Source organism: Pempheris klunzingeri, chromosome 9 (assembly GCF_042242105.1).
Source record: "Pempheris klunzingeri isolate RE-2024b chromosome 9, fPemKlu1.hap1, whole genome shotgun sequence".
Taxonomy (NCBI): Eukaryota; Metazoa; Chordata; class Actinopteri; order Acropomatiformes; family Pempheridae; genus Pempheris; species Pempheris klunzingeri.
The window spans coordinates 9,166,388-9,179,546 of NC_092020.1; positions in this window are offsets into that span (position 1 = coordinate 9,166,388).

A 13,159-nucleotide genomic window follows, 5' to 3' on the forward strand; every position below is an offset into this window, starting at 1 on the left:
GTTTTATACATTAAGCCCAAACTTATTCAAACAGTATACACTTGTATGTTGAATTGAAACTTCGACCATGGATCACTCCGTAGAAGCATATTTCTTCAGTTGTGTACCACATTACTGACCACTTATTCCAAAAGAGATAGGACATAAACTGACTGTGCAGGATGGATTTCATAATGTGATAGAAGATCTGAGAGCTCATCCATTAACTTAATGTACCTGAGACATCTGTTCTGGCACCAGCTGTTTCTCAGATCACTGCCTTTGTCAGTGATGTCTCTGTAGACGTCTACACATTTGTATGTCAAATAAATCAGTTATTCAAATTCAAGCATGAAACTACCTGGAAGATTGGATTGCCCACAAGTGTGCATTTACAACCAAAGACCTCCGGCATGATTCCCTGAGCAAGTTCCATTCGGCAAAGCAAGCAGTGAGATATCACTACAAGTCTGGAAAAGCTTGTAAGTGAATCTTAAATTTAGAATTAAGTCTCATGTTGAAGGATATCTTCGACATTTTGAAACCTGGGCCCTATATGCACATTTTGGGTTTGAAATGACTGACAGGAGAGTCCACTGACAAAAACAGTAATTTAACCATTTTACAAGCTTTAATGGATGTGCTTTGACAGGCGCAGTTGCCCAAAATGATTAAATTGCAGCCACTGTAGCCCAGGCTGCTGGCTGAGGTGATCTTCTGGACCAATTCCAAAACATTTTGGACCTACTAGTACCAACCCAAAATATGTAAAAAATAGGACCAAGGTTTTAAAATGCCAAAGTTATACTTCAAGGCTCTTTTTTTGAGCTTTTTCTAAAAAATAAAGCTGAAATGATCAGTAACTAACAGAAAGAAAAAAAGAAATTAATCACTTTTCAAAAACATGTTTGAAGCTCCATGTGGCCCCCGTCAGGTCCTAGGGTGGTTCAGACACAAATGTGAAGCACCAGCCTGTGTCAGCAAAGCTGTGGCCACTTCTAACAGGAGACATAGTGTCAGCATCTCAGTGACTCATAGAAACTTTTGAACCAGATCTGTGGTAGACCGTGTTATTTGCCGGAGGACATACCCCACACCCTCCTACGCACACCAGCCAGCACCACCAGCTTATCCAGCCAGGCTTGGATAAGCTGGTAATCTTGTGAAAGCAGCAGGATATCAAAATATCACTAACATGGTGAATTATGCATGTATACAGCAATGACCACAGCTCCGGGGGACTGTGGAAGTGTGTGTGTGTGTGTGTGTGTGTGTGTGTGTGAGTGTGTGAAGTCTGCTTATGTTAGTATTGACTACAAGTGTCCCATCAGTTAATGATATGGTTGGCTTTGTCACTTGTCAGCCAGATTAGTCAGGAGCAGGTTGCTTAAACAGGTGAGAAAAACATGCACACACACACGCTGACTCTTCTCTAATGTGGCTCCCTATAGCCTTGCATTGTGTCACTGTGAACATTCTGAGTGTGTGTTTATAATCTGGCTTTTAACCATTTATTTATCCATGGACCGTCAACTAAAGTGCTTTAACCACTAAGCTGTTCGATAAACCAGTATTCCACAGCTACACATGCTTTCACTGGAGCAGGTGGATGCTCAATGCTCTCCTCAAGAACATCCCACCAAAAGTTTGTGAGGAAAGTAACCATTAAAAAACTGGGGCAACTAAAAGTTTGTTAAGGTCATTTAACAGCACAGGGTAAATGGTAAATGCTCTGTATCTGTACAGCGCGTTTCTAGTCATTTCGACCACTCAAAGCTCTTTTACATCACATCCTCATTCACCCATTCACACATCATTCATACAGGGAGGAATCTAAGCTGGAGGAGACTATTCTTTCACACACATTCACACACTGAAGCTGCTTCAGGAGCAAGTTGGGGTTCAGTGTCTTCTCTACTTCTGAGCCACAGATATATATATATATACATAAACAGAATATAAACAGAATTTTATATATATATATGTATATGTATATATATGTGTGTGTGTGTGTGTGTGTGTGTGTGTGTGTGTGTGTGTGTATATATATATATATATATATATATATATATATATATATGTATGTATATAAACAGAATATAAACAGAATTATATATATATATATATATATATATATATATATATATATATATATATATATATATATATATATATATATATTTATATAAAATTCTGTTTTCTCTTTTGATTTTGAGTTGGGGGTAAAGTAAACAGCGGCAACAAGATAGTGGTGGCAATATGGTCCTCCTCTTCACGATTAAAGTTCAACATCTGGGAAAAAATGGACATCGACATTGACTGCGTTTGATCACCAAGCATTATTGATGTATTGATGACACAACAGCCACCTTCCCTGTCTTGCCCGAGTCTTCTGTTTTGTCAGTTTCGGAACATGGTTCATCTGTGGTAACTTAATAAAACAGCACAGCAAAAGCAAATAATTATTGAGTAAATATATGCATATAAACATTTAGAAAATATAGAACATGCAACAACACAATATTTACTAATATTAATGTATACTATTTACCTATGATACTTACAATACTTACTTGGCTGAATTAATTGGCCCAAGACAGTAGTTAAGCTAAAATGGATACAATCTTTTGTGTAATCAAATTATGTACAATGCAATTATTGTGAATTAACTCAAGCTAAGCTTTATCAAATCCAATCATTGTGTCAGTGTGTGTGATGAAGACAGTCTTAAATAGAATGGTGAAAAAGCTACTAATGTGTAATATTCATGTGTTCGGAAGCTGTTACAGTCTTGTATTAATCATCTTTATTGTAGTACATTATGTTCAATAATGAATGGTGGGGAAACAGAATCAGGTTTATTAAGTATAAGTACAGCTTCATTTATGCATGTAATAATTGCCTACAAATACTATTAATCACATCTGGGTTTGCTATTGTCATCTTTAATCTCTTTCAGCACTTTTCTTTAACTATGGAGTGACTCCTTCCTGCAACAGTTCATTATCTTTACATCTAGCCCTCATTCAGTCCCTGTGCATTTCACCCACTCTATCTTCATCTATTCGTCTCTGAACAAGGTCACAGTAATGTGAAGAGGTGCAGACATGAGTGTTGTGCATTGTATTAGCATATGCTTTAAGGCAGATTATGTGTTATATGTTTCCCTTGGGGCTCTTTTCATTCAGTCCAAAGCGGAACCAGGTATAGAGAGGAGATATGAGTCCAAAGGAAAGGGTCAAGTCAGATGTCCACATGATATTAGCAAATGTTTTCACTATCTATAGGGAGAGGCATTGAACAAAGAGAATGCTTCATCATCTTTTCCCTTGACCAACACACACTAATTGATGTACAAGTCCCCTGTGAAAGAAACTTTGTAAGTCAAGGTTAAAATGGTGCAGAGCATGTTGTGTTTATTGAGTAATGTCGAGTCAAGGTATAATATTTGAAATTTATAAAAGTCGCCAACAGAATGTAGACATCCCATCCATATGTTTGGTCTGGGTCTTGTTGTCCTGGTTTAGGAGGAGGATATAGAGGCCACTGATATCAAGGCAAGGTAGCTCCTCATAATACATGGGGGGTTTCATCCCAAGTCCAGCACCCTGAGACTGTACACTAAGCAGAGCGAGGGAGGCCGAGGACCGGTGAGCGTGAGAGCCACTTTCCAGGACAAAACAACCAAGATTCAGAAATACATCAGTAAGATGGTCCCGCAGATGAGCTGCTAAATAAATACCTCAGGCAGCAGAAACCTGATCATGCAGAGGAGGAGAGGAGCACAGAAGCACTAACGATGGCAGCACAATAGCAGTTACGTAGTGACCCCAGGTGCAGGCTGTGCAAAGATGCTCCTGAAACAATCCAGCACATAACAGCAAGGTGTAAGATGCAGGCAGAGACGGTGTAGTTGGGATGCCACAACCAAATGGCTGGCATGGTGTGTAGGAACATCTGCAGTGTGGGTATGAGTATGGGTTGGACGTCCCACGGTCAGAATGGAAGACACCTCCTACAGTGGTTGAGAATGACCGAGCCAAGATCATCCAACATCTTGTTGAATGACAAACAAGAGAAAAAGGCAGTGGTGATAGACGTAGCAATGCTGAGCGACAGCGACATCAAGAAGAAGAAACCCAAGAAGCTCGAAAAATACCAAGGGCTGAAAGAGGAGCTAGAGAAGATGTGGGGAGTGAAGGCAACAGTAGTGCCAGTGGTGATCAGAGACATGAACTAGGAGCTGTGAAAAAATAATCACAAATTCTAATCTATTAATTCATATCCCTTGACAAGAATTTCTTATTTTTTGTGTCCTTCAGCATGATATTCAATCTAATGTATTTCAATGGGATTATCTGTTTGTCCCTGCAATACATGTTTTTTTTCTGTCAGTAAGATGTCAGTATTACTTGGGAGCACAGGAGCTCTACTTTTATTTCTCATTTTGTATTAGTTCTTTAACTAAAACCACTACATTACTCGACATTTAATCCTTAGAACTCCGTGACTCTGAGGCACTGCGGGGAGAAGAAGGGGCAGTCTGTCTCTCCTGTTTCAAGCAGTTCAGTATATGGTTCACAGATTGGTGTCCATATAACCACGTGAACCCATGAACGCACAACTTCTTCTGTGATCGACAGTTCGCAGTTCTCTCAACCGTTCTGCATTTGATCAAAACAAAGTAGTTGACTGCACAGACTGCAGAGGTCTGATCAAAAAGGAGATTGCTTTCATTGCTAGCGGAATCAGCTGTTTGCTAGCTGTGGCTTATTTCAGTAGCGAGCCATCCTCCAAGTCTTTTCTTCCAGGCCGTATCCCTCTATGACTCTAGATTTCTCTTCCCTGTGTCAGTCATGGACTGCCACTTGAGACACTGACACCTTTCTCCCATACAATGGTCTGATTATATCTGGATCGTCGTGTGGGAGCCAGCAACTTGCTCGCATCCCTCCTCCTGCTCGACTCCCAATCACCCAGCCACCTGGACAGAGATGGTACACTCATAGGGCGTGGGCTGCCACGTTCACCTGTAACACACCACAATTTACCTTGTAAGTCCTCTGCTGCCAGATTGTAAACTCTTGCCACCACATATGCAGAAGTGAGGCTCCACCATCTCATATGAACACAGAGGAACTTATCTCACTATTTTACAAAACCGTTTCAACCACTCTCGACTCCGCTGCAGTGGTCAAAAACCAAAAAACATAAGCCTTTAGCCTTCCTGTGGCTCAATAAACAAAGTGGAAGTGAAAGCTGGATAAATTGCTAACATTGTTCCAAATTATGACAAATCTCTTGAATAAATACCAGCTGGCTGTCAAAAATTCCACAGCTTAATACTTACTAAATATATTTTTTATTGTGTATTAAATTCTGTCACCTCCTCCACTCCCACTCCTGCTTTGAGGTTCCTAAAAGTAGGTCAAATATTTAACATCAGAGCGAGTATTACTCCATCTGTAAATAGCCTGTCAATTACCCCTCTAAATTCCAATCACTTTATTAGAATTGCATCATATTATTTTATCAATAAAAACCTCCACCTGCTCTCTCGACATTATTCCCCAAATTGAACTCTGCGAACAGGTTTTGACACCTTTGGCCTAAGTATTCTTTTAATTATCGATAGCTCCCTGGAAACCAGTCCTGCTTCCCAATCTTTCAAACATTCAGTATTTAACCTTTAAAAACAGAATCTAGATCATTCAGTGCCCAGTAATTACAGCGCAGTCTCCACACTCTCTTTTGAAAATCCTTGAAAAAGTACACGAAGTATGACCAATGTCGTTCCACGTGGCTAAACGCAGCACTGAATCTGGACTACTGGCAATAACTAATGACCTCCTCCTAGCTGCTGGCTCAAGTAACTCCTCCATCATCTTGCTCCTAAATCTAAATGCACCATTTGACAAAGTAGATCATTCCATCCTCATTCACAGGTTAAACTAATGGGCAGGGGTCTCTGCTTCAGTCTAGTTTTCTCATATATTTATCCAACAGATCCCAAAATGTCTCTATTAGCACCTTGTATTCTTGGTCTACAAACACTTTTTGTATCACTACCCTTCTAATGCACAACATGGGTCAACCCATATCCACTTACTAAGCTATTTCATGTATAGCTGAGTGTTTCTATGCTATATCTTTGAAACAAATGTATTTTATCATTTACTATTATTCAGTAAACATTCTTTTTGGTTTGGCACAAATCATCATATTTATTTTTCCTTTCTTACTTTATGGACTAGCAATAGCGGACAACTATTCGCCTGCCACACATTTCACTGCTCAGCACAGCTCCCTTTGCACATCTGATACATGTAAGTCTCGTTTTACAATTATTCTAATCTTACCTAAGAAAACATTTGATGACTCGTGTAACTGAGTATAATGATTGATTAGGTTTAAGTTACCTTGAGAATAAGTACATTACTTCTCAGAAAGGGAAATATCTTCAATACTATTACCTAGCTAGCTAGCTGTTGGCATATTCTATTATAATTAGCTAAGCTATCTTAGCTAGGTCACCAAGTTGACAGGTCCTGTCACTAGAAATGCCTCCAAGTGATAATGCACCCTGGCTGCCCCACTATCAGGCCTGGCTCTTTGGGGATGTGGTTAGCGCAAATGACATGACAAGCTGGGATTTGAAACCTGCCCAGGGCTGCCACACCAGAAATGTCTATTGATGTGCACTTGAAAATATTTTGTGCTTTTGATTTTCTGTATTCAGTGCATGGCCACAGATTTACTGCTGAAATGGTTGTAGAGATGCTGCATGAGGGACCAGATGAGGAAGATGAGGAGGCAATTGGCCCTGATTCTGAGTCTGAAATCTCTGGTGATGATGATGACCCAGTCTATGTGCCTCAGGGTCAAGCTGGAGTTGTGGGTGTGTCTTGGAATCCAGCTGTCCTGAGTGAAGAAGACTCCTCTGATGACGTAGAAGACTCATCTGATAAGTCCTCTGAAGGGGAAACCCAGACCCAGCCAAATAGATTGAGTAAAAACGGGTCTTACTGGAATGAGAATCCTCCCACTCGTGGCAGAACAAGAAGCCATAACATTCTGTAGAAAAGGCCCCAAAGTATATGTGTGTATGTGTAGATTGTAGTTTTCGGTTCGAGTGCTGTTAGGTTCCTGTTCTGTTCCATTTGGTGCCTCATGTTCGGCAGGGAAGGTGCGTCACCTGCGTGGTAGCGCGAGGGTGACATCACACAGGACTTAGCAGCGTGGCGAGTTGTGTTAGGTTGAGGAGAAAGTCCGGAAAGAAATAGCTGTTTTGCGGTGTTTGTGCGTTAATGAAAACGTGAGTATGTGAGATGTATGATATTGTGGTCGACCGCATGTGATGCTGTGTCTTTGAGTGGATGTGGGGGAGTGACGTTTATTTCACCATTGTGCATTGAGTATGGGGTTGCTGCTGCTGCTCTGCACACAGTCGATAGTTCAGACTTACAAAATAAGAGCACATTCATATGTCAATGGGGAGAGTGTTTTGCTTTGGAATATGAGAGGAGGTGCTATGTTATGAGAAGCACGGGATAGCGTCTGATTGCGTCTGCTTTATGTATGTATGCATTTAGGTGATTATATTGTTCATTATTTTTCCTGTAGAGACCACACAACACCACCATAAGAGTATAAGGGAAAATAAACAGACCCTCAACCAAGCCACTGCATTCCTTATCCTCATATCCTGGAGTACTTGGCCTTAAGCGGTATTCTGGCTGACACCCCTGTGTGGATCCAGGGATAACCACCGAATCAGTGACTACACATTCTGAGGAGCTTCCACCAAAAGATGCCTGGGATATGTTCATCAGTGACAACATCATTGAGGAAGTTCTAAAACCACATGGCGGCATTCAGGTGCGTGCGGGACTGCTTCCTGGACAACTGCAGAAGACGGTTCATCCCCAGTGACTGTGTCACCATAGATGAGCAGCTTGTGCCATTCCGGGGCAGGTGCAAGTTTCTGCAATACATACCCAGCAAGCCCGCGAAATGTGGGATAAAAATCTTCTGGATGTGCAATGCAAGGGTACCTTATGCTATAGATGGAACTATCTACACAGGGAGACGGCCAGGAAAGGAGGTTAAGAAGAACTTTGGGGAGATTGTTGTCCAACAATTGTGCAGTGGGATCAAAGGGACAGGCGAATATACAATACAGATTTCTGTATAAGCAAAATAGAACAGAATAAAATGCAATGCAGTACAGTGCAACAGATTATGGTGTTAGAATTTAATTGTGTAAATTTACAATCTTTTTTTTTTTCCTCCCGTAAGTCACAACATCATATTGGACAACTTCTTCAACAGTGTCCCTCTGGCTGAGAAGCTCCTCGAGAAGAACCTGACCATTGTGGGGACTCTTTGCCAGAACAAGGCGGACATAACACCTCTTATGAAGCCATCCAAATCACGGGAGATTCATAGCAGCATGACCATGGTGAGCTATGTGCAGAAGAAGGGAAAGTCTGTTGTCCTCCTGAGTACCATGCATGATGACAGAGCAGTGGATGACAGCATTCAGAAGAAGAAACCAAGGAGTGTGCAAGGAGCACAAACGTGTAGTGGTCATTTGTGAGGCATGAAAGAAATGAGATGGCAGTTTGTGGTCTACTGATGTGATCAGTTGTGTTTTATTTTATTTGGTCACGTTCACCAGATTACAATAGTTACACTACAGATTTGAAGCAAATTATTGTTATAGTATGAAGTCATTTCATTCAAAATCACACTTGGATAAATGGGTCATTTTTGACCCATGTGTGTGAAACCTATTTTTGTTCATAAAATAAGAAATAAAATAGAAATAATGACCTGTACTATTCAAAAACAAGATATTAAAAGAATACTTGGAATATTCAATCATAAAATAAATTGATTTCAAAAGATACAGCAAAGAAACACTCACCCAGCATGAAATCACATAGGAAATGAATGTGGGTCATTTTTGACCCATGTTGTGCATTAGTGGGGAGTGCATATGTTGTGCATCAAAGGGTTAAAACACATGAATCATATTCAACTCAGGATTTAAGTTTGACAAACAAAACAATCAGGTAGTCAGATTAAGCTTCATTTGGCTCTGCATCATTTCCAAAATGAAAGCCATCCATCCCTTCATATCTTCCCATCTTCATTATTCCACATCATTATATTTTGGTATCACTCAATCTAGTTTATTTTGGAAAGCAGTTGCAAATTGCATTTAGTTTGGAAAACTTGTTCCAAAATCTTGATTCAATCTCGAAGCATTTTATTGATGCTCATGGTTTCGAATGACGACATAAAAACAATGAAACATGGGTGTTGTGTTTGGTTGTCTACTTTTGGTCCTGTATTGAAAGCAAAAGCAGTTAATCTATAATGAAGTCAGGGCTGCTGTGATCAGTCTTTGATTTTCTTGTCTGATATCCATCACCAAAACTTGAAACTTAAAAAGCCTGGGCTAATATCTGCCCACTGTTTGGAGACCTCTTATGCCATAGGCCTAGATTTGATGATCTCCTTATGTGCCAAACGAATTCCTAAAATGAATATCTCGGGGCCAGGTAAGGTTTGCTGTCATAATTAAGCAGAGCTTCCTAATACTGTCTCTTGGCTTGGGGGCATCTCCTTTTAAGTCTGTATTTAAGAGGCCTTTTCTTTCTTTCTGTATTTTTTTCTACCTCTTTCTCTTTCGCTCTTGGCTGCGAGTCTGACTTGATCAGGTGATGGCTACTACATCACTTCTTGGCGTCATATCAGATGACAGATGGAGATGACAGGAAGCTCAGTGATGAAGAGGACTCCCCGGCATTTGTACCTGTTAATGACTCATGATGTTAAATAGCATTGAGGGAGGGCGCAACAGTCACGCTCCGTATCTTTAGAGGACGGGGAACTTGATTGCTGTTATATCGGACTTTTTTTTTCTTTCTCCCTCTCACTTTGTTGTTACTGCTTGTAAGTGACTGCTGGGAGATTGTCACACCATTTATAATTTTGAAGGGAGATTCGGGCCCTAGACGATGAGACAGAGGGTGACCAGATTAACCCACACATTCAGCATGATTAAAAAGTTTGTGTAAGGTTATCACAGCCAGAGGCTCTTTTTGTCATATTTCAGTGAATATCTCTGCTGCAGGTACACAATTACCAGCTTATCTATATGCATATTATGCAGTTATTGCTTCTCCAGCTGGAAATGATGAGAATATTTATAAAGAGAGGACATTTAAGGATTCTGGTAGGAGTAATTGTCATCTGTGTGACAATATTACCCTCCTCCATGTTGACGTTGAAGTCAAATAACAAGAGCATTTAATAGAATGATAGCCAATATAAGAAAGTACTTTCTCCCTGAAACACAGGCTCTAGTAACACCATATACATAACTTAAAGCACTTATACAGATGGCAGCACGTACTGTAAAATAACCAGTATGAATCATGCAGTGCATTACACTCTAAGTGTTTGGATGTGTGAGGGAGATGGCCACAGCATGTAATTAATCTGTGGAGAGTGAGTGGGGGTAATTGCAGCTCTTCAGCTCAGCTACTCTGGTACTACAGCAGGTTACCATTTACATGATGGAGCAACTGTCAATAAAGGGGATGCAGGGTTTTACATGAAGGTGTTGATAAGGGGAGGGGTGCAAAACAATGCTCCACTGAAATGTTGCATATAGATACCCTTACCCTTACTGCCATCAATTCTGATAGCACTGCACATACTAAAGTACTAGCTTAGATCTTAGAACTCAGACAAGAATATGGGAACCTGTGCAGTCAGATGTTCAGTCAAGCTTTAATAAACTGTTTTCCTTTAATGTTTATGAGAACCTGACTAGAGAACCTGACTCTACTTACTTCTTCTACTACTTCACTTGTGTTTGTTTGTAGTTAAATACCACCAACCTAATATCTTATGTGTAATATGTAATGTTTTTAGGGGCCTCTGAGGTTCCAATGCCTACTTTGCTAATCCAGTCCTGATGTAGGATGTCAAACTGTTTTATGTGACAAAACAACATTCAGTGCCCAAAAACACCCTACAACACCCTTACACCCCACATCATCCTCATGGTTGTCAAGTGTTTTACAATTCAGTATCATGTACATTGTAAAAGAATACAGGAGCACATTGTTGTGGCTACAGCTCAGTTCACAGGGACATGGCTTGGACCGCAGAATCAAGTCTAGTCAGACCAATCAATAAGGAGAGGAAGCAAGAGAAGAGCCAGCTCACCTCTGCCATAAGCATGGCAGCTCTGAGGTCTGAGGACATTTGACAACAGAGGCAGACAAAGGGTTGCTGGTAAATGCTCTCCACTTAACTATATGCTAATGAGCCCCGCATTGCTTTGATGTAGCTTCCCATGTCCTTATGTTCTCCTAATTCTCCCAATTAAACCTCTCTTCCCTCCCCGAAGAAGAGCAGCCCTGCAAAAACAACTCTTTGTTGTTGCTCTTTAATAATGGTTGTCTCGATCTGCATCTGAGTCAAGGTCAAAGGTCAAACACACCAAACACTGCCTCAGCACTAATAGGCCAGGTTAAAGTCTTTAGTTCAGACAAATACAAGTGCTAATCAACACTGGGATTCATTTCGTTGCACCACCAAACCAAAATGTTCCCACGAGACTAGTCAGGAACCTCTGAGAGATCTCTTTTCTCTTCTCTGCTTTGTCTTCATGTTAATTATTGAAACAGAGATCCACCAAAGACTAAGACGACCATATTAAGTCCATATGACTCATTCCCTAAACCTCTGCAACATCACACTGAAGCCAGTATTCGCCACTGGGTGATTAAATCAAGATCATTGAGGGTCACTTCCTTATTAGTGTCAACCCAACTTGTTTCATTTATGTTTTGTTGCAGAATGTTTCTCATTGTATTTGGCTTTTTAACATTTCAACACTTACCCATGAAGTCTTCTCGCTGCATCTGTCCTGCAGCATGGGGTAGTACTGTACTATTCTCTTTGCCATAGCTGTAACTCCTGGCTTTGATGGGTATCTGTCTGAGTCTCCACCTCCCTTTGCCCTCGGCATTGCAATCATACCGGTCACGGTATTGCGGATGAGTCAGCATCTGAGGTCCTTTGACATTTAGAAGCTGCTCTTTTCACCTTTCTTCGCCAATTCAAAGTGCTGGTTTCAGACCTGCTCAAGTTCACTGTTGGTGTGCAACACATATTCTGGGAAGGATAACTTCACAATGTTTTCAGGGGAGTACTTTGCAGGACATCCTCTCACAGGAGTGGATGTCTGTGGCAGGGATGACTCATTATTAGAAGTAGGACTGCCCATTGGTTCAGAGTCTTTTCGGCCAGGTTGCTAATCATAATAATAATAATAGGATAGGGCAAAGATAGGACAATATATGATTTACAATACTAGTTTGATTCTGGTGAGTTTCGTTAATACGGATAATTATGAATGAGGTTAATTGTGAATATCATGAATAACTAACTATCGTTTTCCTGATTTTTTATTTCTTTCAGGGGCAGCCACTGCTTTCCACTGAAAGTTATAAGTTTTATTTGGTCACAACAAAGAATTACAAATCTATCCATTTTAACTTCCTCTGTCTTTAATTTTGCATTACTTAATCACAGCGGTGAAGACAAAAGAAATCAACCTGGACTATGGAACTATTAGTTTTCTATTTTAACACTCCATTCTACCCAACTCCAACTGTTGCATGGTCCTAACATTTCCATTTTCATTCAGCATGTTATGTGAACAGTGGAGACTCAAGAGTACTTACCATTAAAAACCAGTGCTTTCATTATATACCATTGGTAAAAAGTTTAGAGCACCTGCTGTTGCATCCAGCTGTTGCTCAGGTTAAATCAAAAGACCTTGAAGGTTGTGGTATAGATAAGATATTTGAGAGGATTAATCGTGACCTAACTGAGCTGCATAATGGTGTTGAAGTTGTCACTGCAAACGGTGGGAAGACAGTTTATGGAGCACTTATGTGGAGACACTCTAGCTCAACACGAAGTGGCTGGATTTAGAGTGGGAGTAGGGTTTGTCTACAGTTAATGCAGGCACTGTGAGTGCAACTTTGAAGACATGCAGAGACAATTTATTGAAGAGCTTGTTAAAAAGACCATGGCACGTCATATCAGGCAATGTGCTGACACTGAAAAGGCAACTTTCTCAAAGAAA